At 38.1% G+C, this 15,247-nt stretch overlaps 1 long non-coding RNA gene across 2 annotated transcripts in view; it reads right to left on the reverse strand.

Annotated features, from left to right (window-relative positions):
• Window positions 1–12,105: 12,105 nt before the first annotated feature.
• LOC147914640 (uncharacterized) overlaps window positions 12,106–15,247 on the reverse strand; it is a 108,502-nt gene continuing 105,360 nt past the window's right edge. For both annotated transcript variants that reach the window (XR_015555120.1, XR_015555119.1), the window contains one exon: window positions 12,106–14,835. This is a non-coding gene — a long non-coding RNA (uncharacterized LOC147914640). The remainder of the gene's footprint in view (window positions 14,836–15,247) is intronic.

Genomic DNA, 15,247 nt, shown 5'->3' on the forward strand with positions numbered 1-15,247 from the left:
TTTCATCTATTATTTCTTGAAATAGATTCTCTGCTCCTTTGTCTCGCTCTTCTCCTTCTGGGACACCTATAACACGGATGTTAGTGCACTTGGTGTTGTCCCAGAGGTCCCTTAGACTGTCCTCACTCTTTTTAATTCTTTTTTCTTTTACCTGTTCAGCTAGGGTAATTTCTTCTAGTCTTTCGTCCAGCTCACAGATCCATTATTCTGTATCCTGTACTCTGCTTTTGAGTCCCTCTAGTGAATTTTTCATTTCCAGTATTGTATTCTTCATTTCTGATTGGTTCTTTTTTATATCTTCCATTTCTTTGTTGACATTCTCACTGAGTTCATCTATTCTTCTCCCCACATCAATGAGCATCTTTAACACTCTTTGTTTGAACTCTCTGTTGGGTAGGTTGCTCATTTCTATTTCACTTAGTTCCTTTTCTGGCATTTTGTCCAGTTCCCTTACTTGGAATGTATTCCTTTGCCTCCTCATTTTGCCTCTTTCCCTGTGCTTGTGTCTACATATTAGGTAGGTCAGCTACATCTCCTGCTCTTGGACAGGAGACCTTATATAAGTGATGCCTTAGGAGGCCTGCTGTGTGCTTCCCTCAGTTCTCAATGTTCCAGGGGTGACCCCTATGTGGGCTATGTGTGTCCTTCTGTTGTGGCATGTTTGCTCTCCCTGTAGGTGCCCAGGGAGGCCAAGTTATGCTCCTGGCCAGCTGTTGTAATGCTCAACTGCTTGTAGTTGTTGTGGGCCCTTCAGTCTCTTTATCAGGTGTGGGGAGCCCCAGCACAGTTGGCTGCAAGTTCTAATACCACATTTGTGTTGCAGTATTTCTTTTAAGTGAGTAGGCCCCCAGAGTGGCAGGTTGTTAGGCTCAGTGGCTTACAAATGCTATAAGCCTCCAGCCTTTAGGTCTCTTGTCAGCTGTCTGAGGATTGCAGATGGGTGGGACTGGCCTCAGGCACCGGAGACCCAATTGTTACAGGCTTTGGAAGGTGGGGCAAACCCTCATGTGGGTCTTTGAGAAGCACAAGTCTTCTGCAGCTGACAAACCTTGCCGCCCACAGGTCCACACACACAGTCAACACAGTCCTGCCCCGTGTGCGTACCTTGACCTTCCGAAGCAGACCCAGTCTCTCCACAGCAGGAGCCCCACACACTCCACCACTGCCCCACACCCTCCACCTGCTCCTTGCTCCTTATGCACGCCCTGCCCCACTGAAGTGGGCTCAGTTGCCAGGCTGCAGAGAATCCAGTCACCAATCTATGCAGGCCCATAAGTTGCCTGAGGGTTTGTTGTTGGGTGGGGCCAGTCTCTAGGGCGGGCTGCTGCCCTGGCTGAGCTGGATTAAATCTGTGCTCTAGGGGGTGGGGCAGACCTGGGCTAGCAGGCCCCAGGGAGAACTCCAATGGCATCTGTGTCAGCATGCCCACCCCAGGCCACAACAATAGCCGCTGCCAATGTTCCTGTCCTTGGAGAGGTCTCACCTCTCTGCAATGCACTCAGACCCTATCAGTTGAGTCTCTTTTCACCAAAGCACTTGCACCTTTCTTTCTGGTGATTTTAGGTTGCTTTCTGAACCGAGTGAGTTTGCACGTGGGCCCTTTAAGAGCCAGTTTCAATTTCTTTGTGAACCAGGTTTTCTGGGGGTACTCCCCAATGTTTTAGTAGCAGGCATAGTCAGATATTATGCCACTTGTCTCGATTGTACTGAGTCCACAAAATGCCCACAGCAGGGGCGCTCCCGGTTCAGGGCCCCTCTCCTCCAGGGAAGGCTGCGGAACTGTGGGCTGCTCCTGGGCAGCCGTGAGGCACTGCGGCTTGTGAAGGCGGCATTTTTTCTCTCCAGAAGGGAGTTTCTGCCTCTTCCACCTCTATTAGGATTGTCCTTTGTTGCAGGAGTTCCTCTTATCCAGTTTTCAGTTCTGTCTCAAGGGTAATTTTTCCACGAGTAGTTGTAAATTGGCTGTGTCCATGGGAGGAGGTGAGTTCAGAGTCTGCTTACACTGCCATCTTGACTTCAAGCCTGATTTTCTAATACTTAAAGAAGAGAGACATGAATCTAGTCCATTAAAATGAAAGAATAAAAGAAATTGGATGTAGGGAGGCAAGAACACTATCATGTTTTTTATTACTCTACATTATCATCTGGTTGGTAATTAGGCAATTTTTGTCAAACTTGGACTTCTGAGATTAGTGATAAGATTCAAGTTTCAAGTATTATTTACTAGAACTTTATATTGATCTCAAGCAGCTTAACTCATAATGTGTTTCTTTCTGTAAAGGCTGAGGGAAAAGGAACTCAGTAAAAGCTCAGAATAATCTTATGTTTTTCTTGTCAAATTTATCTTCAAGTTAATGAAGAGCAAAACAGTGATTAATAGGGGCCGGCCCCATGGCGCAAGTGGTTAAGTGTGTGCGCTCCGCTGTGGCGGCCTGGGGTATGCAGGTTCAGATCCCGGGGGCCCACCGACTCACCACTTGTTAAGCCATGCTGTGGCGGTGTCCCATATAACATAGAAGAAGATGGCCACAGATGTTAGCTTAGGGCCAATCTTCCTCAAGAAAAAAGGGGAGGATTGGCATCAGATGTTAGCTCAGGGCTATTCCTCCTCACAAAAAAAAAAAAAAAAAATAGTGATTAATAATGGGATAATCTTACCAAAAGTTTCCTTGAAATTCATGTAAAATATTTTCCTGAAGAATTCAGACACGTAATTTGTTGAGAAAAGAATCTAGTACAAAAATGGATGCAATGTGTTATAAAATAATAGGTATATAGTCATTGTTTTATTTTTTGCTGTTGTTTTATTGAAGGACAAATGATTTATTTTTATCTGTATCTTATCATGGTTATAGAGTTAATAAAATTAAACAGGTTTATCCAGATAGTCATACAGTTATAGTAGACTTTGAATTAATATATCGGCAAAATGTCTTTATCTGTTGTCGCCAGCAAAGGACGCTGCTATTAGATCACTGATTTCTCTCCACAACCTCTTCTCAGCTTCAAAGAGTTGTTCAAGTTATTATGTTTGGATTTTCATAGATTCTAGGGCTCCTTTTCCTGGCTAGCTCAACGAAACAGTGAGCCTGCTATAGACAAAACAGAAAACTAGATAATTTATTTAAACAGGCTGAGTAATCTAAATGAGACTACATAAATGAATCCTGATAAAATTAATTTAAGTGAATGTTTAAACTTAACAGAAACTGTTTATCTGGAAAATACTGAAATATTTTCAATTGACAAGTTCAGTTGTACCCAAGAAGAATATAAGAATATTTTTAGACTATAAGAACTGTATTTTTCCATATATATCTGTGTATTTGCAAGTTCCCTATGTCATAACATTTTAAGGGTGTCAAGATTTGATATCACTATATCTATATCCCATTTTTCATGCAATTATATTTATGTAAACAAGTTCTGCCCCTTCCTTATATCACCACCTCCATCCCTGGTTCTAACAATTAAACAAAGAATTGGAAAAGGAATGATTTTCTTTGCACAAATATAACATGAATAAACTGGCCTACCAGTTTGTAAGTGTATCTGTCAATCTCCCAATGGGAAACAGATGGCACCCAAATGGGTATTTAAGAAGAGTTTAATGAAAGCACTATTTACAAAGCTGTTGAAAGTATTCAGGGAAACCAACAAGGGATGCTATAGTACCCAGAGTCTAGCAACAGCAATTACCACCACTAGATCTGACGATGCAAGAGGAGGCCGCAGTTATTGGAATCCTGAAAAGGGCTTTAGCTTATGTAAGTGTCCATAAGACAGGAGTTGCAGTTTTCAAAAGAGAAATGTGGCTACTGCCAAGTCATAGTCCTGGCAGGTAGCGAGCCAGGAGAATAAACACCCCTAACTTACCATCCTCCAGTTCTCCTTCATCCCCTGCTGGTACCTGCCACTGGCCAAAGCCCACCAGAACACAGAGGCAGGGGAGTTGACTGATACTTTCCATTATGGTCACCTTCTTAAGCACAAATCAGGATAGAGACTGGTAGGGAACAGATATGGAGATGCAAAATGGAGAATATGCAGTACAGTAGGAAATGAGAAGAAAGCTTCTTTTAAGGTTCAATTTTTTCTCAAAAGCTTTATATTATGAATTTTTAAAATATGGTTTTTAGTATCAAACAGACATGGTTTTGAATCCCAACTCTTTCCCCAATAGCTGTGTGACCTTGAAAAATTTACCTTAATGCTGCTAAACCTAAGTTAATCATCATTAAAATATAGAGAGCAATATCTATATAACAGGATAGTAAATAGGTACTCTTGCTCTCGCCTTTTCAGTGGAAGCACTAAAGGCCAAAAACCAAACAATAAATGCCAGCTAGTCCCACATTCTAAAGCAAGATGTGTGACCACCTGATTAGGACATATAAAGGACATTGGTGAAACCTGGTTTTGTGACCCTCAGCTCTTCGTTAATCTTGAGAAATTAATACATGACTGATAAAAGAAGGAAAGAATTCTCTAGAGAGAAATGTTGGTGTTCTGTGCATTCTTACCCTCCCACTGAAAAGGATGGACAGGGACATGCTTCTCTCTCATCTTATACCAAGTGACAGAAGGGTTTGAAAGGACCTATTCTGAGAGCCTGACCTGGGCCTCTGAGAGTTTAGGGAGTATGAAGTCTGGCATGATAAATTATGGCTAGGACATCATGCTCTTCCTCTCGTGTTCCATTATTTGTTGAATGAGCACACGTCTGCTGTGTGACTTTACTGCTACTTTAATGACTTTACTCAATTTACAGATTTTGATCATATCTCATTCATGTTTTCTACTTTTGATAATGGCTCCTACCTATTCTGCTCTCTCCTTAAATGGATTCTTTTCATTTCTTTTACCTTTGTTGTTGCTCTTTTCTGAATTGTCCCTAACTCTGCTATGACTTTCTTGAGGTGGGAAGACTAGAAGTATACAGTGGAATATGGAGGTTCTCTTCCTTCACCAGCTTCCCACCAAACAAGCAAACACATGCAAAAAAACTGGATAGCTCCAGCTAGAATCTACAATTTGCGTGTACTCAGAATGTCTACATAAGCGCTAAAGAACATGTCCAGCACCAGAAAGAAATGAAAAGTAAAAGAAGGAATAAGATTTGATGAGCAGAAAAGTAAACAAAAGAAAATAAACAAATAGCAAGGCTAAAGAAATCAAAAGTCTTTCTGCTTGACTGTTCTGAGTTCATTACAACTAGAAACCGTCTCCAATTGCATTCCATCTCTGTTCTACTCTGCTTTTGACATTCTTAGCATTTCCCCATGTTAGAAGCCTCTAATGTGATGAGAGGTCATCTCTCTGACATAAACATAAAAACACAAAAGGGCAATAAATCTTCAGTGCCTGATACACTTGAGAGGAAACATTGAACTTCGAGGATTGTTAAATGTCACCTCAGTTTCTTACTTAAGCCCAAGGGGCTCAGGACTCCTAGGGTGACATTTTTCAGCATCAGTAAACCCATCAATGTTGTGATTGATTATCTATTTTTCCATCTGATGTTTGCTGAAATATTTTTTGACAAATTTAGGATATGTTCACGTTCAGAATCATTGAATATCTACTATCCCTATATTTTCACAAATTAGCTGGTAGTTAAAGAAACACAATGAATTATTTTACTACATGAGTAACAGAATGATGTAACATGATAGTCCCAAGAATGGTAATATAAATGCCTGCATTTTAATCATGGCAGTTACATTTCAATTTCTATATGTGATGCAGAAGAAAAACTATCATTGATCATCTCTTAGTGTTCTCTGCCTTGTCACTAAGCTCCCTAGAAAACTGGAGTTGTTCCACCATGCAGTTCTGCCTCTGCTTACCCTCTGGCATTCCGCCTGTCCCTCATCACAGGATAGTTAAGTAATAATGATATCTCATGAGGAAAAATGGCATAGTTATTGGAGCTATTTGTTAAAGAGGCATTTGATGAAAGGAAGCTCTCAATTGCTGAGATTTGTAGAATTCCATTTTTAGTATAGATTAAACATCTGATTTAGACCCTTGTCACTAGATTTGGGACTCTGGTTAATGATTCTGTTAAATCAAAGTGTCGATAAAATAAGAGCTAACTTAGTAAGCAAGTGGATTATTCTAGACTAATGACACCAACAGCTCATTGTTTTAATTAGCTAGAAAGTGAATGGAATGAAGAACAAAATTCAAATAGTTTCTTAAAAGCCTGGAATTAGAAATACAGACCTAGACTTAGCTTCTAAAATATTAGGAGCCCAAGTATCTGCTACTGATTATATGGTAAAATATTATAAAGCCCTAGATTACTATTGAGTGAATTCAAAAGAAGGACATAGGGGCTGGCCTGGTGGCATAGTGGTTAAGTTTGCGTGCTCTGCTTCGGAGGCTCGGGGTTCACGGGTTCAGATCCCTGGCGTGGACCTACACACTGTTCATCAAGCCACACTGTGGCGGCGTCCCACATACAAAATAGAGGAAGATTGGCACAGATGTTAGCTCAGGGACAATCTTCCTCAAGCAAAAAGAGGAAGATTGGCAACAGATGTTAGCTCAGGGACAATCTTCCTCACCGAAAAAAAAAAAAAAAGGACAAGCTGATATATAAAACATGTCACACAAATTTTCTTGAGATGAATTGATTTTGAGGAAAAAGAGTTGTGCAGAAGATTGTATTTTACAAAGATAGCCGAAACAATACCTCTCATCCCACACATCCTTCTGAATTGTGACCTTGCCATTCCCCAATCAAAACATGGAACCTAATTCTCTCCTCTTCAACTTTGTGACTTGGATGAACAATAGATTTAAATGGAAGTGATATTCTAGATTTTTTGAAACATTCCATCTTAGGACACTCTATAAGAACTTGACTTTGATATGAAAAGTCCAAGTCACATGGAAAGGCCATGTGTAGGCACTTCAGTTGGCAGCCGTAGCTGAGCTCCCAGCTAATGGCCAGCATCAATCACCTGCCTGGTGACTACACCATTTTGGAATTCAACCCATGTGAACCTGCGTCCAAACAATAACTTACTGCAACTATGTGAGAGACCCCAAGCAAGAGCCACCCAGCTGATCCTAGTCAATCCAAAGAACCATGAGAAATATTAACATTCCTTTAGGCCACTAAATTTTGAGATGGTTTGTTATGTAGCAATAAGTAACTGAAAGCTGTGTTTGGGGAACTGATAATATATTTTTTATTTCCCCTGTTTTTTTAATCCAATTTGTGCCAGGATAATATTGCCTTCATCTTAATGGCACCTGAATTATTTATTTCCAACATTCTCGTTGGGATTCATATATTCTGAAAAACATTAATTTTTTTTGATTTTTATAATACATACTTATCTCTCAGATACTATTTTGTCTTGCATTTCATATCATAATATATTAAGCAGTAAATGTGAAAGGAATCTCTTTCCAGATAGCTCAGCCAAATGATTTAGACGACTCATTTGTATTTAAAAAATGGCGATTTTTTTGAAACTGCTTCTATTTTGTGAATTGTTTTTTGCCTATGCTAATGGTAGAACTCTTTCCTAGATAGCACTTCATGGAAGTGTAGTAATAAAGGGAGCTTAACAATAAGGGAATCATTTTTTGACATTTTAAATATGGAAAATAATCTAACATTTTCAAAGGTAACTATTACAATTTGATGGATATGTCCATTGTTTCTATTCAGGTAATACTGAAAATCCATTTCCAATTTCTTTCAAAAAGAGTAACAATATTGCTCATTTTCTCTGAGGGTTGAATCATACACACACATACACATTTCCAGAAATATCATACAGTTTATACTCTTTCCAAGAGTCTATGACAAAAGGAGCAAGTGATCATTTCTTCATTAATCCAACAATAGATATTATTTTCTTAAACTTTACTTTCTTGATAAATGAAAACAGCATTTCATTTATAGTTTCATTTGTATTTTTGTACTTCTGTGAAATAGTAAGATTTAATATTTATTTTAAGCCTCTCTTGGCCATTTGTGTGTGATTTGTGTTTGTTGGATTTCTCATTAAATATTATTAACAGTAACTTCAAAAGAAGTTTCCAATTTTTGAAATTTGTATTTATGTATATATTTCAAAAATTGGACAATATGAAGAAGCACAAAGAAAAATTGTAATCTTTCTACTCAAGAATAATATAACCTTATTGTATTATATGTGATGGCTTTTGATGTGTCAACTTAGCTAGGCTGAACTAAGTCCTCCGAATTCCCTTTCACTGTGTTTCCAGGTAGAGTGGGAACCAGAGGATATTCTCTTTTGATAGAGTTGGAAAATGAAAGAGAGGCAGAGATCCTTTTGTTGCGTATACACATCTCTCAGTTATTCAATCAAATACTAATCTAGGTGCTGCTATGAAGGGATTTGGCAGATTTGATGAAAGTCCTTAATCAGTTTACTTTAAGTTAATGGAAAGGGAGATTCTCAGAGTGGGCCTTACCTAATCAGGTCGAAGCCCTTAAGAATGAGCTTAGGCCTTCCCCAAAGGGAGAGGTTCCCTCCTCTGGACAACAAGCTTCAGATTGTGCTTGGGTTCCAACTGACTTGTGATCTTTTCTCCCCGATTGCCTGACTTAATGGACTTCAGACTTGTTTAGCTAGCACCCACAATTGTATAAGTTAACTTCTTTTAATAAATACTCTATAGCGATATCTATGTTTATACCCACATCTATCTGTATTTATATCTATATCTCTCTATATCTACTTCTATCTATATCTTCTACTGGATCTGCTTGTTAGGATGAACCCTGACTGATACAGAATTTGGGACTGGAAGTGGTTCCAGAGGACTAGAATCTTAAGAATGATTTCTCTGAATTGGCTATGGGTTTTCTGTAATTGGTGCTCTAATCTGATAGGTTTAAGAGCAAAATGACCTTGATTTCAGTGGTAATGAAGGCATAGGTAGCCCATGTCATCAAGTGACAGAAGAGTTACTTAAAATCAGTGCCTTTGGATACCTCTAATGGGGTACCTATAGAAGATGAGGCTCTGGATGAGTATTTTCTACCTTAGCATATTTTGCTCAAAATAAGGAGTATAATGGCTTTTGTTGGTTGCTTTGAACTATGCTGGAGAAAGGAGGGAAAGAAAATGATGAGCTCAGGGCTTCTAATTTCTAGCTTTAGCTCCACATAAATGACCTGAAAGCTTCTATAGCTTCCTTGTGGCATAAGTCATTTGCCTGGAGAAGTGGCCTAAATGGCCATGACCAATCACCTTGCTACATTGCTTTCTCTTTCTCAGCCCACACCTATGCACTCATGGTGAGTTCCCTATAATCAGTTGACTGAGGAAGAAAAAATCCAGGTCTGGTTTACAGAAGCTGTGTATAATATGGAGGCACTCTACAAAAGAGAACAGCTGTAGCAGTATAGCATCACTCTGGGATAACCTAGAAGGGCAAAGGTGAAGGGAGGTCCTCTTAGTGGACAGAACTTCAAGTAGTGCATGTGGTTTTCATTATGTCTGAAAAGAGAGAGCCCTAGAGGTACCCTAGAGGGTATGAATTCATACCCTAGAGGTATGAATCTATATTGATTTATGGACTGTTGTCAATGGTTTGGCTTGATGGACAGGGATTTCAAAGAAACATAACTGGAAAATTGATGACAAGAAGGTCTGGGATGGAGGTATGTAACTAGACCTTTCTGAATGGGCACAGAGTGTGAAGATATTTCTGTCCCATGTGAATGTTTACCACAGGGTGATAACAGCAGAGAAGGATGTAAATGATCAAGTGGATAGGATGACTTGTTCTATGGATACCAGTAAGATCCTTTCCCCAGTCATTTGTCATTGCCAAAAGTGGCCACATGGAAGGGATGGGAGTTATTCATGGGCTCAACAACAAAGACTTGTCCTCATCAAGGCCAACCTACCTACAGCCACTGCAGAGTGCCCAAACTGCCAGCAGCAGATACGACACTGAGCCCCGATATGGTACCATTTAAGAACCAGCTACCTGGTAGCAGGTTGATTACACTGGACTGCTGCATCAGAAGACTCAGCACTTTATTACTGAAATAGACATTTACTCCAGATACAGATTTGCTTTCCATGCCTGCAATGCTTCTGCCAAAACTACCATCCACGGACTTATACAATGCTTTATCCACTCCCATCTTATTTTCTTTCTTTGGTTGAACCCTGACTTACGTACTATATAAAATTTATTCCCTCTTTATATTCATATGCAAAGCTATTATTTCCTATATGCTTCATTCCATGATATTTAGAGTATATAAGTAAGGTCTCATTTCTTAAATTATCTAAATCAAATCAATAGTTCTCCAGCACCCTCCCACCAACATTGACCGAGTCAAGTGTCAATTTGTTGTAGTTTTCTGCATTGACTCATCCAAGAATTACAGGAACTAAGCACTTAGGAAAGAAGGTCTCCCACACTCCCATCTTTCATGGAGGAAAGGTCTTTCTGTCCAATCATTTTCCTTTTTCTTTTTTTCTTTGCTCTCTGCTGCTACATAGTACTGCTTTTACACCTTGTTATGGGTTGCATCATACCCTTCCATTTCATATGTTGAAGTCCTAACCCTCAGTAACTCAGAATGCAACCTCTTTAGGAAATAGAGTCTTTGTAGATGTAATTAGTTAAGAAAAATGAGGTCATACTGGAGGAAGATGGGCCCCTAATCAAATATGACTAGTGTCCTTATAAAAAGAGTGACATTTGGACACAGGTATGCACACTGGGGGGAGCGCCATATGAAGATGAAAGCAGAGATGAGGGTCATGCTTCTATAAGCCGAAGAATGCCAAAATTTGCCAGCAAACCACAAGAAGCCAGGTGAGAGGCATGGAAATGATTCCCTCTCACAACCCTTAATGGGAATCAATTCTGCTGACATCTTGATCTTTGACTTCTAGCCTTCAGAATTGTGAGACAATACATTTCTATTGTTTAAGCTACCTAGTTTGTGTTACTTTGTCACAGTAGCCCTAGAAAACTAACATAGGCCTGAATAAGGGCGAGGACTTGATGTTCACTTTTAAGGGTTCTGCACAACAAATTCATGAAACAACCTATGGACACTCCTGTTATTCAACATCTGGCGCTCAGAGATAGCAGGACACAATCAGTATCTCTAAATACCTACTCCTGTGATTAACACAACTCAGACCTGAGGACCACAGTTCTCCACATATCTTGCATATATCTTTGAAAGAGTCACTGCATCCAAATACTATACAAGTTTGTGGGTTGGTGACACACTGCTTCAGTGGGCAAAAAGCATAGAGTGGTGGAATTACTTAGGTAAAGGAAAAGAGAAATTGAAGGGCTATCAAATCCTTTTGCTCAGCATGAATGTAACAGATTTAAAACATATATTTATTTTACTTTCCTTCATGCTCTAATTTGTAGTTCCAGAGGCACTCACTTAAGAAAAAGAATTCAAGCAATTACAATACAAAATTAGATACAAAAGTTAATATTTACTGGGCATGAAAAAGAAAATAATAGCAAATTACACTTTTTAAAAGTTGGCAAATACCATAAACCTCACAAGACATGAAAATAAAAATATATATTATTACTTAGCTGCATAACACGCTTCTATAATACTTTTATTCCTGTACTTTGGCTGTTTACTTTTTGGATCAACTCTTCATCTGACAGCAACGTTTAAATATTATAGAAAAAATATTTAAATAATTAAATCTTTTTTTCTGCCAGAATTAAACATTTTTTTATTATTGAAATTTAGAATAGTTTTTTCAGGTTTACAGCTTATAACTGGTAATGTCATTTGATGCTAAGATTGTTGTAAAATTTGGGGAAATCTCTGTCACTTTGTATACAAGATATGAGGTCTTAGGACAGAGAATTTTCTTGTTCAATGACTAGTCTTAAATATATTTTCAATCAGTGATATTAATTAACCTGTTTTGACTTCAATGCCATCTCTAGAGGGTCATATTATGAGTTTTATATTATGAAAAACCAAATTGCCTTTTATTAAACAGTGTTGAATAAAATTATTTCCCCTTGTAACAAGTCATTATGAAAGTTTTTGGAACTAAGGGAAAGCAAATAATTTATTAGAAAAAAGATGCTGGAAACCTTTTTTGCACTCTCTCGTCTGTAAAAATTGTGTTTCTCTTTATTATTTCTTTTATTTTCCTTCATTTTTTTGTGTTCTTGTTTTGGAGTGTTCTGATTTTTTAAAATCTTCTTTGTTCCTTCTGTTGTCATTTTATTATCTATATTTCCTTGGCAGTTGTGACTCTTTTTCTTATCTTCATGATTTCTACCAACAGAATTTTAACTTCTCTGGTGCTACAATAAAAGAGTTTTGCATATTTCAATTTTCTGCTAATCTTCTTTCTTTCAGTTTTCTTTTTTGGTTTCTACTAGGATACTTCCTTTTCTTCATATATAAATTTGGTTATAATCAAAAATTCTGGAAGAGCATATAAAGTTCTTTTGGATGCTTTTATTGTCAATTTGGTTACACTGAAAACTACGTTTCCTAGAATCTCCTTCTCTCTATGGTTCAGGATTAGATATGGCCACAAGTGAAGTTAGGCAAAATTTGGGAGGCAGAAATGAAGTATCAGTCATTATTATCTAAAGTCATCATTGCTTAGAGTTAGCAAAAGACAGACATAGAGGTAGAGCAGGTTCCAGTTTGTCTTTACCGTTCCCTGCTCCAAGCCCAGCTCTCCTTAACATGTGGGTCCCGTTGATCAACCCCAAGCCCACTACCTGATACTTTCCTGTGAACTTAGAGCAGCGGTAGCCACAAAGAACCAACAGCCTTCCACAGACCTTTACACCAGTGCTCTTCAGAATCCCACTATAGCAGCTCTGTGTGCTTCATTTTCAGATTTGTTCACCTGTGCCAGGACTGGTGGGTGATATTTTTCTGATCTTTCAATTTTCATTTTTGGACTTTTCTTTCTGCAGCATTTCCAACAATTATGCAAGTTCTAATTCCTATCGTAAATTCCATTTTTTGCCGTGAAGCCACATGAGTCAGCATACTGGGCATTAGAAACATTCTTTGAAGCTATGCCAACACTCACAAAACAAGTGATTGCTTAAATACATATGGAAGTGACTGTGAACGATGCTAAATATATGACATAAAGCCAAATGAAAAGTATTCCCAACTCAACAATTAGCTGCAATGCTTTTAATGCTTAATAATGCTTTTAAATACTATTATATACTTACAATATTTCCTACTGTTTCCAGTTGAGTTATGATTTCATGTTTTTAATATCCAGGACTTTATTCCATTTAGTGAGTCTTTTGTTTTGTTTAGCTTTTTTGTTTTATTTTTGTTTTTGCTGTTGTTGTTTGTTTGTTTTAGGATTCTGGGCTTGCACTGAGGGAGAGCCAAGCTTCTTTATTATTCCTACACTAGTGGAATGAAATTTTCCTAGTTCACTCTTTACCAATTAAAGAGTGTGCCATCCTTTAAGAATCCTGACTTCATGCGGCGTGTCAGTTCTTGCTTCTCACATTCTATGGATGCCTGGTCTCCTCTCCTCTCCCTGGCTAAGTATTCCTACTAGATAAGACTGATTACCAAGACTAACTACCACTACAGTTATCACCACCCTGGTGGCATCAGATTCAGTGTCAGTCTTTGATTGGTTGCTATGATGATTAATTCCTTCTAGTTTCCGATACCTGGTGATTCTTCTTTCTTTCTAGAGAGTCCAGCAATGTATGGAAACAAATTTAAAAGAATTATTTCTTTAGCCAATATTTCTATGAAGTTGTACTGAAGGATTTCAGGGTACCCAGGCTGCTAAATTATCAGAACTGAGAGTCAATGAACCCTGGTTTAAACATGCACACATATATATTCACTGACTGGATACACAGCACTGTGCTAGATGCTGCCCCAGATGGCCTCTGGGAAATTAATGCTTCCCAGAGTAATGTGTACAAACTAGATCTTCAATAAATGCATACTGAAAATGTTTGTTGAAGATCAATAAGAGCACTAAATTAAATGCTAGAGGCCAGGGTTAAGTACATTTTGATGCGTTTAATTGAATGTATACCAGGAAGATTTGCCCCGGGAATTCCACATCCAGAAGGTGAAGAGAATGATGATCTAGGATTGACGCCCCAAATCAGCCAATTAGATTTTCATGCTATAAGTCATTTTTTTCAGGCAGCACAGAACTACTGTCAAGTTTCATGTCAAACAGAAATAATGACTCCTCCTTAAACCCATGTGTTAGGGAAGTTGCAAGAAAGGGACTCCGGCTCTAAGAGATCAGTGCAGAAAAGATCAATTGCATAAACCCTGTCACTCAAAATTCTACTGGAACTAAGAACGAAACCTCTCCAGAACCGCTCTCCTCTCTACAATGATGGTGATGGCTACATGGATGTATATGACTGTCAAAACTGAACAAACTGAACACTAAAGAAATGTGCATTTTATTGTACATAAGTACACTCTCATTTGAAAAAAAATCCAAATGGACTGCCTTCAGAAGTTCAGAGTTCCACACCATTGGAAGTCTTCAGACAAAGACCATGAGACAGATCCAGTAAACAATTGGACTAGATGTACAGCTTTTGAACTTCAGAGTGCATTGGGACCACTTAGAGAGTTTGTTAAATATACAGACTCAAAGTATTATCCCAATACCCAGATACTCATTTAATAGGAATAGGATGGGACTCAGACACCTTCATTTTTAATTGGCACTTACCTCAGGAAATTCTGAAAAAGATAGTTGGATCACTGACCCCAATTTGAAAAGCAATGAAGAGATGGTCGGGAATAACTTCTGTTCACAATTTTCAATACTTCTAATTCTAAATTTTAAGAGGAAAATCATGATGAGAAATGTTGATTCATGTGTTCTATAGAAGGACACATTTCATTTTATTACTGTAAAATATATTAAATATCATATTTTATTCATTATCTTTAATCAAGGCAATTTAAAATTCCTTCTCTTTTGCTTCCCATACCTATTTGATATATTTGACAAAGTTATATAATCTTCTCTTAACAATGAAGGAATCAATGCTAGTTTTTCAGGAAACAACAAACAAAAACTGAGTAAACTTGTAAAGACTTGCTAAACCTACATATTATCAGTTTATTCACAAATTAGTGGCTTCTACTACACATATACTCATTTATTATGCATTAGGCTGTATGTTATTACTTCATGTTAACTATTCTAATTTTAGTAGTAGCCCCATGTAAACACAAAGCCAA

This window comes from Ceratotherium simum, chromosome 18 (assembly GCF_057802395.1).
Source record: "Ceratotherium simum simum isolate JZ-2026a chromosome 18, ASM5780239v1, whole genome shotgun sequence".
Taxonomy (NCBI): domain Eukaryota; kingdom Metazoa; phylum Chordata; class Mammalia; order Perissodactyla; family Rhinocerotidae; genus Ceratotherium; species Ceratotherium simum.